Genomic DNA, 16,120 nt, shown 5'->3' with positions numbered 1-16,120 from the left:
ACAGAATGACTTTAATAATTACTCTCAATAAACCTACCTGTTAATGTAGAGTTTGTATGGAACTGAAAGACCTCTTTTTTTCTGGAGGAAACTCCAAATACAGACTGGATTCCAATGGCTGAATCAATGTGGTGGAAGAAATTCGGCTGGTGGATCCTGTTCCTAATTAGAGATTCCTCCAGAAGCTAGTGGATTTTCAGTTCTTTCCAGAGCTCTAAAGGAAATTGGTGGTGCAAGCTTGGTGGCCTCCTGACGAGGGCCCCAGCACTTCCTATTTTTTTTTTTACAAATTAAGCACTGACTCGCCCTTATGGCTCCTGAGATATTGAAGGCTGAAGTCCTGATGGGGGCTTGCCGTTCTTCATTTTCGTCTGGGGAGTCTTTGGGGCTGGTGGATTCCCCCTGTTCCAATAGTGCACTTGCCCTACAAAGGCCTTGACAACCATCTGGTCTTGGTGCCTCTGGATGCTCTAAGGGTGTCCTCTCGGCTCCAGCAGCCACACTCCTCCTGTGATGACCTGTTATTTATGCATGCGTTTTTATATAGCGCAGACTTTACCCGAAGGCGTCGGAGCGCTTCACAATAGGAACAGAAAATTACAAATGAACAAATTACAAAAGCAGACGATAAGTTACATGAGGTTAAAAGTGACAATTGTGAGCAAACAAAATACATGAGGTAGCAATCGGTACATTACAGGAGGACAGAATGACAAGTGTGCAGGTTACAAGAGAAAACAAAACACAATTAGAGTTAATATACTGCGATATATGCTAGACACTCAGGCTCAAGAGCAAACGTTACGCAGGCAATGGTGGCACTTGTGCAAGTATCAAAAGCAAACAAAGTGTGAGAGGTAGCAAACAGTGTGTTACAAGAGAAAAGTGGGGTGTGCATGTTACAAAGGAGTACCAAACACAGGTACAAGGATGATGCTGCAATAAATGGCATGCACTCCAACCACAAGAACACACTGGGAAGGTGTTCTTGTGGTTGTGTCTTGTTCTTCACTCCATGAACCCCTGTGGCCTGCACACCTGGCAGCCATGGTAGCTGCTGAGGATGTCTAAACCATCCCCATAGACTAAAAGCCGCGTGGCCCATGTTATTTCTAGCAGCTTCCGCATATGCATGATCTCGGTGCCTCCTAAATTACAATCTTCCTCCCCCCACTCCTCCCCTGCCTCATCTGACTCCTCCTTCTCCTCCTCCCCCTCTCCTTGCCCTCCTTCCCTCCCCCTCCTCTCGCCCCTCGTCCTCCCACTTCTCCCTTGCTGTATTTCCCTCCCGTTTCTCTGACTCCTCCCCCACGCCACGCACCCACACAGAGCAGGTGCCCTCCCTATCTGTGAGATGAGAGGGATATTCCTGCCGCATGGATGAGTGATCCACCCAGCCCTGCTGGGAAGCCCCGGCAGGTCCCAAGAGGCGGAAAGACGCGGCATCTCCCCAGGTTTAGAGTGGCATCCCTGAGGGCAGCCGGTCTGGCTCATACATTTATAAGCCACCCTCCCCATCTTCTGTTTTCCAGATGTTTGAAAGTCCCTTCATTCATATCAATGGTGTTTTCTGAAGGCAGCCTCCACCCTTCACAGGCGCACACTGAATAACATGGAAAACAACCGTCCCAAAACATCACCTTTATCAGAGAACTTTGTAAGGGTGGGGAAACATCCTTTACAACGCAACTTTTTCAACGCAGTACCTTTACCACGCAGGTATTACAACGCAAGTCGTTACAACGACTTGCGATGAGGGGCGCTGTAGGATAGGGAAAAGTTTAATTTACTATCCAAAACCTTCCCTACTATCCACGGGGACTGGAGTTGGAGTAGTAAATTAAACTATTCAGCTATCCAGCGCCCCCCAACGCAAGTCGTTGTAACGACTTGCGTTGTAAAACCTGCGTGGTAAAGGCATACGTGGAAAAAGCATGCGTTGTAACAACGTACATCCGTAAGGATGGGTCAGCCATGATAGAGTCCTAACCGGGTACAGTAATGCTAGGGTAGAGTTATGATAAGATACAGTCATGCTAGCGGGGGTCATGTTAGCAGGAAGCCATCCTAAGGTACAGTCATGCTAGGGTACAGTCATGCTAGGGTGCCGTCATGCTAGGGTGCAGTCATGCTAGGGTGCCGTCATGCTAGGGTGCCGTCATGCTAGGGTACAGTCATGCTGGGTTGCAGATATGCTAGGGTACAGTCATGCTAGGGTGCAGTCAGGCTAGGGTACAGTCATGGTAGGATACAGTCATGCTAGGGTGTTGTCAGGCTAGGGTACAGTCATGGTAGGATACAGTCATGCTAGGGTGTTGTCATGTTAGGATACAGTTGTGATAAGATACAGTAATCCTAGTGGGAAGTCTTGCTAGGGTGCAGTCATGCTAGGGTACAGTCATGCTAGGGTGCAGTCATGCAAGGGTACAGTCATGCTGGGATGCAGATATGCTACGGTACAGTCATGCTAGGGTGCAGTCATGCTAGGGTACAGTCATGCTGGGATGCAGATATGCTACGATACAGTCATGCTAAGGTGCAGTCATGCCAGGGTACAGTCATGGTAGGATACAGCCATGCTAGGGTGCTGTCATGCTAGGGTGTTGTCATACAGTTGTGATAAGATACAGTCATGCTAGTGGGAAGTCTTGCTAGAGTGCAGTCATGCTAGGGTAAAGTCAGGCTGGGATGCAGATACGCTAGAGTACATTCATGCTAGGGTACAGTAATGCTAGGGTGCAGTCATGCTAGGGTGTTGTCATGTTAGGATACAGTCGTGATAAGATACAGTAATCCTAGTGGGAAGTCTTGCTAGGGTGCAGTCATGCTAGGGTACAGTCATGCTAGGGTGCAGTCATGCTAGGGTACAGTCATGCTGGGATGCAGTCTTGCTAGGGTGCAGTCATGCTAGGGTACAGTCATGCTAGGGTGCAGTCATGCTAGGGTACAGTCATGCTGGGATGCAGATATGCTAGGGTGCAGTGATGCTAGGGTGCAGTCATGCATGGGTACAGTCATGCTAGGGTGCAGACATGCTAGGGTACAGTCATGCTGGGATGCAGATATGCTACGGTACAGTCATGCTAAGGTGCAGTGTTGCTAGGGTACAGTCATGGTAGGATACAGATATGCTAGGATGCTGTCATGCTATGGCAGAGTCATGCTAGGGGACAGTCAAGCTGGAGCAGAGTCCTGCTGAAGACCATTGGAACTATGAGATTCTGCGGCCGCAGCGTTTTTCAAATAATTATATATTTGATGAATATGCAACCTAATCCATCATCTCCTGCCGAATTTGCAGAATTAATAAAAAATGTCCCAGCAAAAACGGTTAAAAAATTACAAAAAAATCAGCAACACGTGTTGCCGCACAATAAAGGCCCTTTGCAAAACTTGACTAGCTAGCTATCTGTTGCTTATTGCTATATTTGGGAGTTAAACCAATACTAATGAGCTGCAACATATACCAAGACATTGCTAACAAGTGTAAAAATGACAAAACAATGACGTAATACTGTCACTAAAAGTGCCTTGTTATGTTGCATAATTTGCCATTTCTTGCCACATAATGTACTCAACCCTGCCTCATAATTTAGCCCTCCCCTGCCACATAATTCCATTGGTCCTGGTCCTGCTACAATTCAAAAACTCTTGATTACTTTCGAGGTTTGAGTTGGGCACCCCATAGTCAACAAACAAGGGGGGCACAATGATGGTGTACACCTGTGTAGGTGAGCACCAAAGGTGTCCCTGAGAGCACAGGACACAAGATCAAGGGGCAACCAGCACAGACGGCAGGCACCAACGTCTACCCTCACGCAGCGTCCAAACAGGGTGAGAGTTCCATGGAGCAGGGCATTATTTTCAGTGCCCATAGTCAAGGTTCACATGGGCTATGGGAACAGGAGCCTCCCAGATGTTCTAAAAGTATCTTTCATTATTACCATGCAAAGAATAAATTAAGACAAACGGTGGTCCATACATAAAGTATGGCTTCTAGTTTTATGTTTTTTATTTTTTTAACATGTCCGTCTGTAGTTATCCATATTTATTTTTTACCATCTTATTGGTATTTATCCATATTTATTTTGTGTTTTTTCGAATATATGGATTGATAAAATGGTATATGTCCGCATTTATTTAACGGATAAACATGCTCTCATGCTTTGCTGCCTGTCACAGTTTAGAAAATTCAGCAGCCAAATATAGCAAAACACTACACCTTAAGGTAAATATGAGCATTACAATACAAATATATGTTAACATACACCAGCATTAAGGGAAACCTTAACGTATTTTTTACTTCCCATGCTGCCTATCTGCTTAGCTGTTGTCCTAGGAATCATGAAAAACAGCATGGAAAGTCGCCCACAAGAAGCACACTTTTCTGCATTTTTCCGCTTTCAAAAATAAATACAGACAGGAAACTCTTTGCTTTTTGCCTATAATTATCTGTAAAAATCAGTAAAAACTGAAAACCAGAAGCCTTATACATAATCAATAACTCCATGGAGAGTCGCCTACAGAGCTGGCTGAGTAAATATATGTTCTGATAAACCACATAATGTTAATTTTAACTTATAAAGTGCGGCCAATGCCTTGGTGCCACGTGGAACAAAAGCAATGTCCTTTTCTTCTAGTACTGCAGGATGCAGTTACCAGTATGAAAGCTTTGCAAAAGGCACACAATATAACAGAAGCCAATGCCAATAGGCCTGGCATTCCAAAACAAGCATACCAGTGCCTAGAAGTACCTGCTCCCTGTTACAGCTTTTCTTTACCTGAGCCCCTTCAGAAGTAGATCTACAGATGGAAGTAGAAGCTGAGCCAGCCTACTATACCCAATGTTCTCGCCAGTAGCGGCTGGTGTCCATTAAAAGTGGCGGGGCTGCACTCCCAGTGACACTGTGAGCTTGTGCCTGCTGTTTCCAAACCGGCAGTATAGCTCCAGTTGGACACAGATTCATTGTGCATGTCGGGTCGGCCGTCCTGAGATGGCCGGCCAAACACTCATATGCATTGAAGGCAATGTGTTCAAACCACTCCCCTAAGTGTCTGTCATCCCCTCTGGCCCCGCCCTGAAAGACTCAGCCAGTAAACAAAATACAACAATAATAAACCCAGGTATATTATCAGGTTTTTTTTGTTGGGTTTTTTTAAGCTGCTGGTGGGGGTCGATGCTCCTCCACCATAGCAGAAGAGCCACCGCTGGTTCTCGGGGAGAAATTTCGGGTCGCAATTACAAAAATCTTGGTGTATTCTTCCCCGTAATTTAAACTCGATGCTCCACTCTACAGAAACACAACAAAGAAGATCTAAGGTCTAAGTCACATGGTCTCTGTTCCTGAAATCCATTAGCGGGGACCAGTCACATTCTTGAGCCTCTCAAGGTGGCCTTTTGATAATCTTCATGGCCTAATGAGCACGTTGGAATGTGGAGAGCCCCACTGAAGACAGTGAAGTGGCTCAGTCCTCCTAATGGCTGGCAAAGCCCTTCTGCTCCAACATTCCAATATTTGTCTTTGTCACATAATTTAATCAACCCTGCTGCATAATTTGATGCTCGCCTGATGTATAATTCCTCTGGTCCTGGATATACGGCTATTAGAACATTCCACCCGCCAGGGACAGCGTGTTATAAATTAAAAAGGGAAAAACAGAAGAAAAGGCAAAAGTATGCAGCCTAATGCAGCACATTTTCTGACAGTATTACTTCATTATTTTGCATTTTTACACCTGGTAATAAAGTCTGGGCACAACTTTCATCTCATTAGTGCCAGCCCTTCTGTCTCATAATTAATTGGTTGATAAAGGCTCTCTCCTTCTTTTGGGGGCCTTTAACAACCATTATTGCCCTGAGTAGTGAGCTATAAAACCAAAATAGACTTTGTTCACAAACAGCGCAGGAGCCACAATAGCATTCACTCATTGTGGGTTGGTCAAATAGTGTAAAATGTGTTCTCAAAGATCAAAGTTAGAAACCACCCACCTTCACAATTGCTGAGATCTTGCCATCCAGCTGTGTGTATTATTCAGAAGTAATTCCCAGATTAATATTTTGGGATACTGCATTGGAGTGCTAGAAAAAACTAACTAGACAACTTGTTGGAGTCAAAGATGAAGATGACCCAACAAAAGAGCATCAAATTGTGAGGAGCACAACCTGAATGTTACTGTTAGCATGCGGTCTCTCTGAGAGTTACTGCCATCTGTTTCTGAAGAGGACAGGAGGATAACCAGTGATTGAATACTAACAACACAGCTGCATTTTAAAGAAAATCTTAATTAGAGATTTAAGTCACAATTCAGCTCATCACAACAGTCTTATGCCTTATCAGATATCATACAATGGTGGTAATAGGATAGTCCAAAAACTCCTGGGCAATCTGCCTATCTGAAATCTTGCCACCTACAGAAGCCTTTACACCCAGGCTTCTGGAAGGGTCACGTTTTAGAGCCCGGCACCTATAAATGCTTTGGATTGCATTTTATTTTTTTATCCAAGAAGAAAGTGCTTGCCTACTGGCCCTATTGGACCTTTCGGTTGCCCTCAGTTTTGCGGATCATGACAGTGGAGTTGCATACTGCTTATGCTAAGTATCTACACGTAAACTTCCTACAGCAGTGATTCTTACAGTGTTCCACCTCCAGACGTCCAGGTCTCCCCAGGGTTCTCCTAAGAGGTGGTTCTTCTGACAGCTCATGGTGGACGGCAGCTGCTTTCACTCTTTAATTTTTTGGACTCTGTGTCCTGGTTTATTGGATACAATGAACGCGGTGAAAAATTGGACCTGAGAATGAAGGAGTGTACTCAATCCAACAAGACTAGAGAAGTGTGTGTGCAACAGTTGTGAAGGACACCGAGTGTGTTGAAAACAAAAAGTTAACAGCTGAGCTAAAAAAAAAACTTATGTTTGCCATGCAGTCTGTTTCTTATTTGGGACATGAGGTGAGCAAAAAGGTAATCTGGCCCCAGAGGGAATTGGTGGATGCCATAGGCATGCCCTGGTGTGCCAGGATGATGGTGTGTCTGATAGAATTTTAGGCAAAGTTTGTGTGACTCTTTTGTTCGAAGACTCATGAACTGAGAGAGTTGTTTAAAGAAAAGAACCAGTTTGAGTGGACCAAGAAACTTCAAGAAATTAACAAATCTATTAAAAATGACATGTGCAAAGAAACACCTCTTCAGGGTTTTGATCCTCGTGCCAAGACTGTGTTGACCACAGCTGCCAGTGGAAGAGGGTTTGGAGCTGTGTTTGCTGTTCCCTTCAATAAGAACTGGATGGCAAGCAAGTCACTGTATTTTTGCCTCATGCTCCTTACCCCTATGGAGGAGCGCTGCTCGGTCATCGGACAGGAGATGTTGGCATGCATCTTGGGGCTGCAGCACTTCAGGTAGTACGTGTGGGGGACTCCGTTAAGCATCAGAACGGACCATAAACCTCTTACTAAAGTTTTAACTACATTATTATGCTGGGGTTACTCAAAGGCACGCTTTGCATTTCTTAGGGTGTCTCTAAGGTGATTTGATTACTATCAGGGTCTTGAGTGCGGTCCTAGGGTTAAGAACAGAGTGGCCGACAGCTGTGTAAACAGAAGCCCCCTTCTGACGAGAGAATGTTCAAGTGATCCAAGAATGATTGGTGGGAATACGCAGTGGTGAGGGTAGAGTTGCAGAGAGTCTGTCGTCTCTGAGAGTGAATGGAATGAGAGCTTTATCAATAATCTGACGTTGGCAGAGGAGAGAAGTCATATTAAGGGGGAATGTCCTTTACAACTGAACTTTTACAATGAAGTACCGTAACGACGCAGGTTTAACAACGAAAGTCATTACAACAACTTTCGCTGGAGGGCGCTGTAGGATAGGTAATAGTTTAATTTACTATCCAACACCTTCCCTACTATCCACGGGGACTGGAGTTGGAATAGTAAATTAAACTATTCACTATCCAGCGCCCCCCAACGCAAGTCGTAACGACTTGCGTTGTAAAACCTGCGTCGTAACGGTACACGTTGTAAAAGCACACGTTGTACCGTCATACATCCCATATTAAGGAAGGGCGCCTGGACATTCAGTGATCAGTGAAAGAGTTTTGGGGAGTGATCCTGGAACTGAAGGCTGATTCGGGGTTTCTTATGAGGGGAGATAGTGGGAGATAATGGTTTGCCTCCTCTCAGTTTAAGACAACTGATCCTCAAGATTGATCATGTGGGGCATCTGGGTATTGACAAAAACGAAAACCAAAGACCACTATTGATGGCAAGCGACCGGTGCTTCAACTGAAAGGTTTGCGTGTCGTGCCGGGGATCCCTAAAGGCATCTATCAATTGTGAGTGTGGGTAGGTAAATCTCATGTTATTTTACCCCCTTCTCATACTGTGTCCAGAATTACCGAATATTGATATGTAGGGTCCCATCCCAGATAGCGAAAAAGTATCCAAATTTGTTATTGTTCTTCTAAATTTCTTTTTAGATGGTCAAAGATTTGTGTGGTTAAAAAGACAGATTCAAATGGTGCACTAAAATTTTAGATTATGTTTTTCAAAGAGAAGGTTTCCCAAATCTATTCTTAAAGACAAAGGGGCTCAATTCAAGTCAGGTGCATTGGAGAAAGTTTGTTTTGTGTAATGGGGTTATACAGAAGAATACATATCTTTACCATCCTGCATGGCATGGTACAGTGGAGTGTTTCAACAGAGTGAGCATGGCATTATACTAAGAGCAATCAAAAGCAGAAAGAGTCAAGGATTCAAATTGATGAAAAATAATGAGCCTACCCTGTCACCCCATCATCAGAGATGTCATCCCTTTTTAAAATTGGAGAGGAAGGAGCCTTTCAAAAAAGCCAACTTTGATTGGATGTTTGTGGGAAGACAAAATGAAAGATCACATGATATGTAATGAGAGATATCAAGGAGGGTCTGGATCTGTACATAGAATATTATGATTGCAAATACAGGGCCAGGGGTGTGGAGGTGGAAGAAGGACAATGGGTGTGTGTGTGTGAAAAAAGAGATGAGAGCTAAAAAAGTGTACAGCACTTTTTCACGACCTTTGAGAATTTTAATGTTGTTTCTTAATTCCATCAAACCAAGCAACGGCAATGTGTGGTATGTCAGCAGGCTGCCCAGATGTTCTGTAAACCTGTTGGGAGAGCAGTTTGTGAAGATATGTTATGTTGTCCCATGTCAGTGGTTGGAATTTGTGATTCTGGATGGTGAAAATGTAGTGCTCTTCGATGAGGATGTAGTGCTGGAGGGGTGAGGATGAGCTTCCCGGGATGGGTTCTTCTGATTTTAAGAAAAGCGTGCATGTCACAAAATCAGGCGATTAGTGTAATTCACTAAAAAATTCACTGACTATGTGGTGGGATGATTCTCATCTAGATTTTACATTAACTTTTTATCATATTTTATGACATTGTCGGTCCATATGAAATTAGAACTGTAATTTTGACTTTGGAAATTATTTTTTTAGTTTTGGTAGGGTGGGGAGCGTGTAGTGTTGCATACTGCTCACGCTTATCTTTTACATGTGAATTTCTAGTGTTCCACCTCCTGAACTCCAGTTCTCTCAAAGGTTCTTCTAGAGGTAGTTTTTCTGGGAGTCCTTGGTCTTCGGCCGCTGCTCTCAGGGTCTCTGTGGATTTACTAATAATACTTTGAACCCTGTTTTATGTGTCTGGCGTTATTGGACATAACAATAAGATTTGACTGTTCTGCCCATCAGAGGTTGTCTCATGGGCAGACCTGTGTTTTACTGGTTCTGACACTTCTTCCAAGGAAGCCCTCAAACTCTGGCCCTGGGGTTTTCAGGTCTGATTTCAATGCACCCACTTGTAAGGTCCACACGTGTTTCCCCTATCGCACATGCAGGTTAATCTCTATATAGGCCCTGTGTTACTTATGGTGTACTCTTCAGGGCTGCTCTGTTTATCAACTGCAACTGAGACCAGGAAAAACAGAGACTGTGTCTGATCATCTCCAAGTTTAGAAAATTTCCCTCAGCGAGGTCAGTCATTTTATTCTTACTCCTCATCACAATGTTTAACTCTAAATGTATGCTGGAATTAGAAAGGGTCCCGAGTAGAACGGATAGCACAATGGTCAGGGCAGTCAAGGTCAAAGAAAGCTTTATTCATTTGCTATATCAGACAATCATAAAAGCACATAAGAAAGGCATTAAAAAACATATCAACGAGTACATACGTTAAAACATATCCTGCAAAAGTACACCTAATCTATGGTATGTTACAAAGTTTTAAAAAAGCAGTATTAAATTAAAAACATTAAAAAAATATCAAGCAGTACATGAGTTAAAATGTTTTCAACAAATGTACACATAATCTATAATATGTTACGAAGTTAGGGCAGTCTTTTACCAAGGCATATCTGCATCTTGTCTTCCACACCTGAAACCCCCGGCAGTGGTTGTGGCAGACCATGGACAGATCTGGGTGGGATTACCGTGAATGACTTGGTGCTGGCATGACGCATCAACTGATTCATGGTATTTAAATGGCACTGAATGAAGGGTTGCATGAACAGTGGCTTCAATGATGTGGAGACCACATTTAGATCTGTACCACCCCCTCAACACTGTACCACAGTCAGATCTGTGATAGCCCCTCAATACCGGTACCACAGCCAAGTCTGCGCCAACCCTTCACCTGTACCACATTCAGATCTGTACCACCCCACTCATCACCTGTAGCACAGTGCGATCTGCACCAACACCTCAATACCGGTACCACAATCAGATCTGTGTCAACCCCTCAATGCTGGTAGCAGCCACAGTCAGATGTGTTCCACCTCTTGAATGAGGGTGGCAGCAGCCAAAGCCAGATATGTGCCACCCCCTCAATGCCAGTGGCAGCCACAGTCAGATGTGTGCCACTCTTGAATGCTGGTCGCAGCCACAGTTAGATCTGTGCCACCCCGGACATTAAAAACTGACCTCAAATCTTTTCTCTTCCAAAGACACTTCCAGAATTAATACATCCCGTTTCATGTCCCTCAAGGCCACATTGCTCTCTCCTGATGTTGTGTAAGTTCTTACAATGTTGTAAATATGTATTCTATGCCTGTACAATCCTAATCCTAATGTGTTTGGTTTTTGTGTTATTGCCACTTATTGTTTTATTTTACTTTTTCAACTATACCGTTTGTATCTGTAACGTGTAAGTATGTACATTTCCTCATGTAACATACGTGGTTCTATTGTGAAGCTCTCTGACACCTTTGGGTAAAGTCAACGCTATACAAAAAGTGCATTAAATAAATAAATAAATAAATAAATAAATAACCCTGAATGCTACTGGAAGCCAAAGTCAATTCCGTGTCACTCCCTCAATGCCAGATCCAATTTTAAATAGCCTATTTGATCAATAAGGTCCAAAAGAGAAGAGATCCAGATATCTCACCACTACATAATCACAAGTGTAACCCCCTCACCACCCTTCACCCACGCCCCCTCCTTAATGCTAAAGGACGCTGCTGCTCTTGCACAGCCTGACTCATAAAGCGCCACTCGAAAACAAGCATTTGCAATGCAATAGGTCTCACATTAGGAAAGTGTGAGCTATTAGTATTGTAAATGACATTTTTTTTAAATGTGTTGGCTTAGCAAATATATAAATTAATAGCATTGTTATTCACAAAGCCAATAGCTTGCACTTTCCTAATGGGAGTCCTATTGGCTATGGCAATGTTTATTGGTAGCAAGCAAGGACAGTGAAGTTGTGGTGCTGAGTGATGATGTGGTTGGGCTGAGTAATGTGGTGGTGTATTAGGTGGTGTCCCAGAGCGATGTGGTGGTGTCCCAGAGTGATGTGGTGGTGCCCCTGAGTGGTGCCCCTGAGTGATGTGGTGGTGCCCCTGAGTGATGTGGTGGTATCCCTGAGTAATATGGTGGTGTCCCCGAGTCCCTGTTATGGTGCTGAGTGATGATGTGGTTGGGCTGAGTGATGTGGTGGTGTCCCCGAGTGATATGGTGGTGTCCCCGAGTGATATGGTGGTGTCCCTGAGTGATGTGGTGGTGTCCCCGAGTGATGTGGTGGTATCCCTGAGTGATGTGGTGGTGTCCCTGAGTGATGTGGGGGTGCCCCTGAGTAGTGCCCCTGAGTGATGTGGTGGTGTCCCTGAGTGATGTGGTGGTGTTCCTGAGTGATGTGGTGTTGTCCCTGAGTGATGTGGTGGTGTCCCTGAGTGATGTGGTGGTGTTTCTGAGTGATGTGGTGGTGTCCCTGAGTGAAGTGGTGGTGCCCCTGAGTGATGTGGTGGTGTCCCTGAGTGATGTGGTGGTGTTCCTGAGTGATGTGGTGTTGTCCCTGAGTGATGTGGTGGTGTCTCTGAGTGAAGTGATGGTGTCCCTGAGTGATGTGGTGGAGTTCCTGAGTGATGTGGTGGAGTTCCTGAGTGATGTGGTGGAGTTCCTGAGTGATGTGGTGGTGTCCCTGAGTGATGTGGTGGTGCCCCTGAGTGATGTGGTGGTGTCCCTGAGTCATGTGTTGGTGCCCGTGAGTGGTGCCCCTGAGTGATGTGGTGGTGTCCCTGAGTGATGTGGTGGTGCCCCTGAGTGATGTGGTGCAGCAGCACAGAGACTGAAGCTAAGAACACGGAGGGTTGAGTGCTACAAAGCGCGTTCAGTTTCAAAGCACAAAATGATGGAGCCAGGAAAGAGCAAGGGGAAACAGGAAAACACAGGGAGAGTGTATAATGATAGAGGCAGCAAGGGCTGGGGCTTGGACAGCAATCAACTACAGGGTCGAGAAGGCACTGAATGGGAGAACATTGAAAACACCCAGGGCCAAGGAAGGAAAATGCAAGCACACAAGCAAAACAAGCTCTCGGCATTGCTGTGGTGGGAGTGCGGGGGAGCGGGAGCGCATTCCTTTAAAGTGTGATGCGGGGGAGCAGCAGCCTTTGAAGTCTGATTGGGGAGAGCGGCAGCCTTTGAAGTCTTAAGCGAGGCACAGACAAATGGTGGTGTGTTATGTGACTGGTTTGTGCACGCGCATAGATCACATGAACTGTGTGTAATCCGCCGTTTTGGTAGTCTGTTCTTTTCCCCTTACTATAATCTCGCCGGAGCAATGCACAAGCGCATTGGCTCAGGCGAGACCTAAAAACTCATGTTCACTTTGTTAATGGGGTCCCATCTGATCTTTGCTATTGGTCAGAAGTGACTATTCCACAGTGCAAACGTAATTTGCCATGTCAGTTAATAAATAATTGATCCTTACATGAATCCCGCATTGATTCATCTGGTCATCCCATGCTCCTTATCCAAATGGCCGATGGGAGGTCCAAGTGCACTGCTGGGGTTCACCATTGACCGTGCCATAGTGTACCTGACCACTAGGTGGCACTGCTGACATTTACACACAGTAGCTGACCCCCTAATATTTTTAGGTCTTGCTGAAGCAATGCGTAATCATTGCGGCGAGATTCTAGTAAGCAGTACGAAAAGTCTGGGAAAACTGCTGATTAGACACAGTTCATATGATCTATGCGTGTGCACGCCAGCCACGTCACACACCATCATTTGTCTGTGCCTCGCATCAGACTACAAAGGGTGCTGCTCACATCCCCCCCCCCCCCAATCAGAGTTCAAACACTGCCGCTCCCCCGGCTCGGCATCAGACTTCAAAGGAATGCGCTCCCTCTCGCCCCCCACCCCGCACTCCCCCGCCACAGCAATGCTGAGAGCTTGTTTCTGGAAAGTGAAATCCTACCGTGCTTGTTTAAAGTAGCCTTGCTCCTCAAATGCTGTTGCTGTGTTGCCATCTCTCTAGGGACACTCAGCTTGAAAACGCTTGACTTGCTAGCTGCAATGCTACATCGACTATGCTTTGCCTCTAGACACGTTGATCCCTCTCAGACTGTGATGACTCTGCCCCTCCTGATTCTGAAACTGACCAACTCAATCACCACCAGTCTCTTGTCTCTGTCTTATGATGTCTGCCCTGCTACCATTTACTTCGGACCCTCACACCTCCTCACCCTCACACACCCTCACCCCCTCACATCCCCATATACCCTCACCCTCACACCCCCACTCCCTCACCCTCACACCCCCTCACCCCCTCACCCCTCACCCTCACAGACCTCCTCACCCTCACACCCCTTCACTCTCACACCATCTCACCCTCACACCCCCTCATCCTCACCCTCACTCACCCTCACTCACCCTCACACACCCTCACACACTCTCACCCTCACACACCCTCACTCAACCCCTCACCCTCAACCCCTCACCCTCACACCCTCACAACACTCTCACCCTCACACCCTCACACCCCTCACTCTCACACCCCCTCACCCTCACACCCTCTCACCCTCACACACCCTCCCTCACCCTCACACCCTCACCCACCCCCACACACCCTCACTCACCCTCACACCCTCTCACCCTCACTCACCCACACACCACAACACCCTCACACCCCCTCACCCTCACAAACCCCGCAGCCTCACACACCCCATCACCCTCACTCACCCTCTCACCCACCCTCACCCACCCCCACACCCTCACACATCATCACTCACCCTCAAACCCTCACCCACCCTCACACCCTTACCCACCCTCACCCACCCTCACACCCTCACCCTCACACCCTCACCCTCACAACCCTCTCACCCTCACTCACCCCCTCAAACCCCCCCACACCCTCACCCTCACAACCCTCACCCCCTCACACCCTCAACCTCACAGCCCCACACCCGCACACACACTCACAAATCCTCACCCACTCTCACACACCCTCACTCACCCTCACACCCCCTCACCCTCACCCCCTCACTCACCCTCACCCCCTCTTACCCCCTCACCCACGCCTCCTCACCCTCACACCCCCTCACTCTCACACACCCTCAACCTTACACACCCTCACTCACCCTCACCCTCACACACCCTCACTCACCCTCACACTCCCTCACCCCCTCACCCCCCTCACCCTCACACCCTCACCCTCACACAACCTCACACACCCTCAACCTCACACCCCTCACCCTCACACCCCTCACCCTCACACCCCTCACCCTCACTCTCCCTCACCAACCCTCACACCCCCTCAACCTCACACACCTCACCCTCACACACCCTCACCCTCACACACCCTCACCCTCACACCCCCTCACACCCCTCACCCTCACACCCCCTCACCCTCACAAAACCTCACCCTCAAACACCCTCACACACCCTCACTCACCCTCACTCGCCCTCACACCCCCTCACCCTACCACCCTCACACCCTCACTCACCCTCACAACCCCTCACCCTCACACCCCCTCACTCTCACACCCCCTCAACCCCCTCACGCCCCCTCACCCCCTCTCACCCTCACACACCCTCACTCCCCTCATACCCTCATCCTCACACACCCTCACTCCCCTCATACCCTCATCCTCACACACCCTCACCCTCACACATCCTCACCCTCACACACCCTCGCCCTCTCACCCTCACACTCCATCACCCTCACACACCCTCACCCTCACACTCCTTCACCCTCACTCACCCTCACTCACCCTCACACACACTCATACACCCTCACCAGCATAGCATAACAAAACATAGCATAGCATAACAAAACACAGCATAGCATAACAAAAAATAGCATAGGATAGCTAAACATAGCATAGCATAAAAAAACAAAGCATAGGTTAGCAAAACAAAACATAGCATAACAAAGCATAGCATAGCATAGCAAAACATAACATAACAAAACATAGCATAACAAAACATAGTATAGCATAACAAAGCATAGCAAAACACAACAAAACATAGCATAGCATAATAAACCAAAACATAGCATGACATAACAAAACAAAGCATAGGATAGCAAAACTAAGCCTAGCATAGCATAACATAACAAAACAAAGCATAGGATAGCAAAACAAAACATAGTATAGCATAACAAAACATAGCATAACATAACAAAACATAGCATAACAAAACACAACAACACATAGCAGAACAAAACATAGCATAACATTACAAAACATAACATAGCATAACAAAACACAACAAAACATAGCATACATAACAAAACATAGCATAGCATAACAAAACATAGCATAACAAAGCATAGCATAGCAAAACACAACAAAACATAGC

This window comes from Lissotriton vulgaris, chromosome 7 (assembly GCF_964263255.1).
Source record: "Lissotriton vulgaris chromosome 7, aLisVul1.2, whole genome shotgun sequence".
Lineage (NCBI taxonomy): Eukaryota > Metazoa > Chordata > Amphibia > Caudata > Salamandridae > Lissotriton > Lissotriton vulgaris.
The sequence above is the reverse complement of the archived record's forward strand: the minus strand, read 5'-3'. Positions refer to the sequence as shown.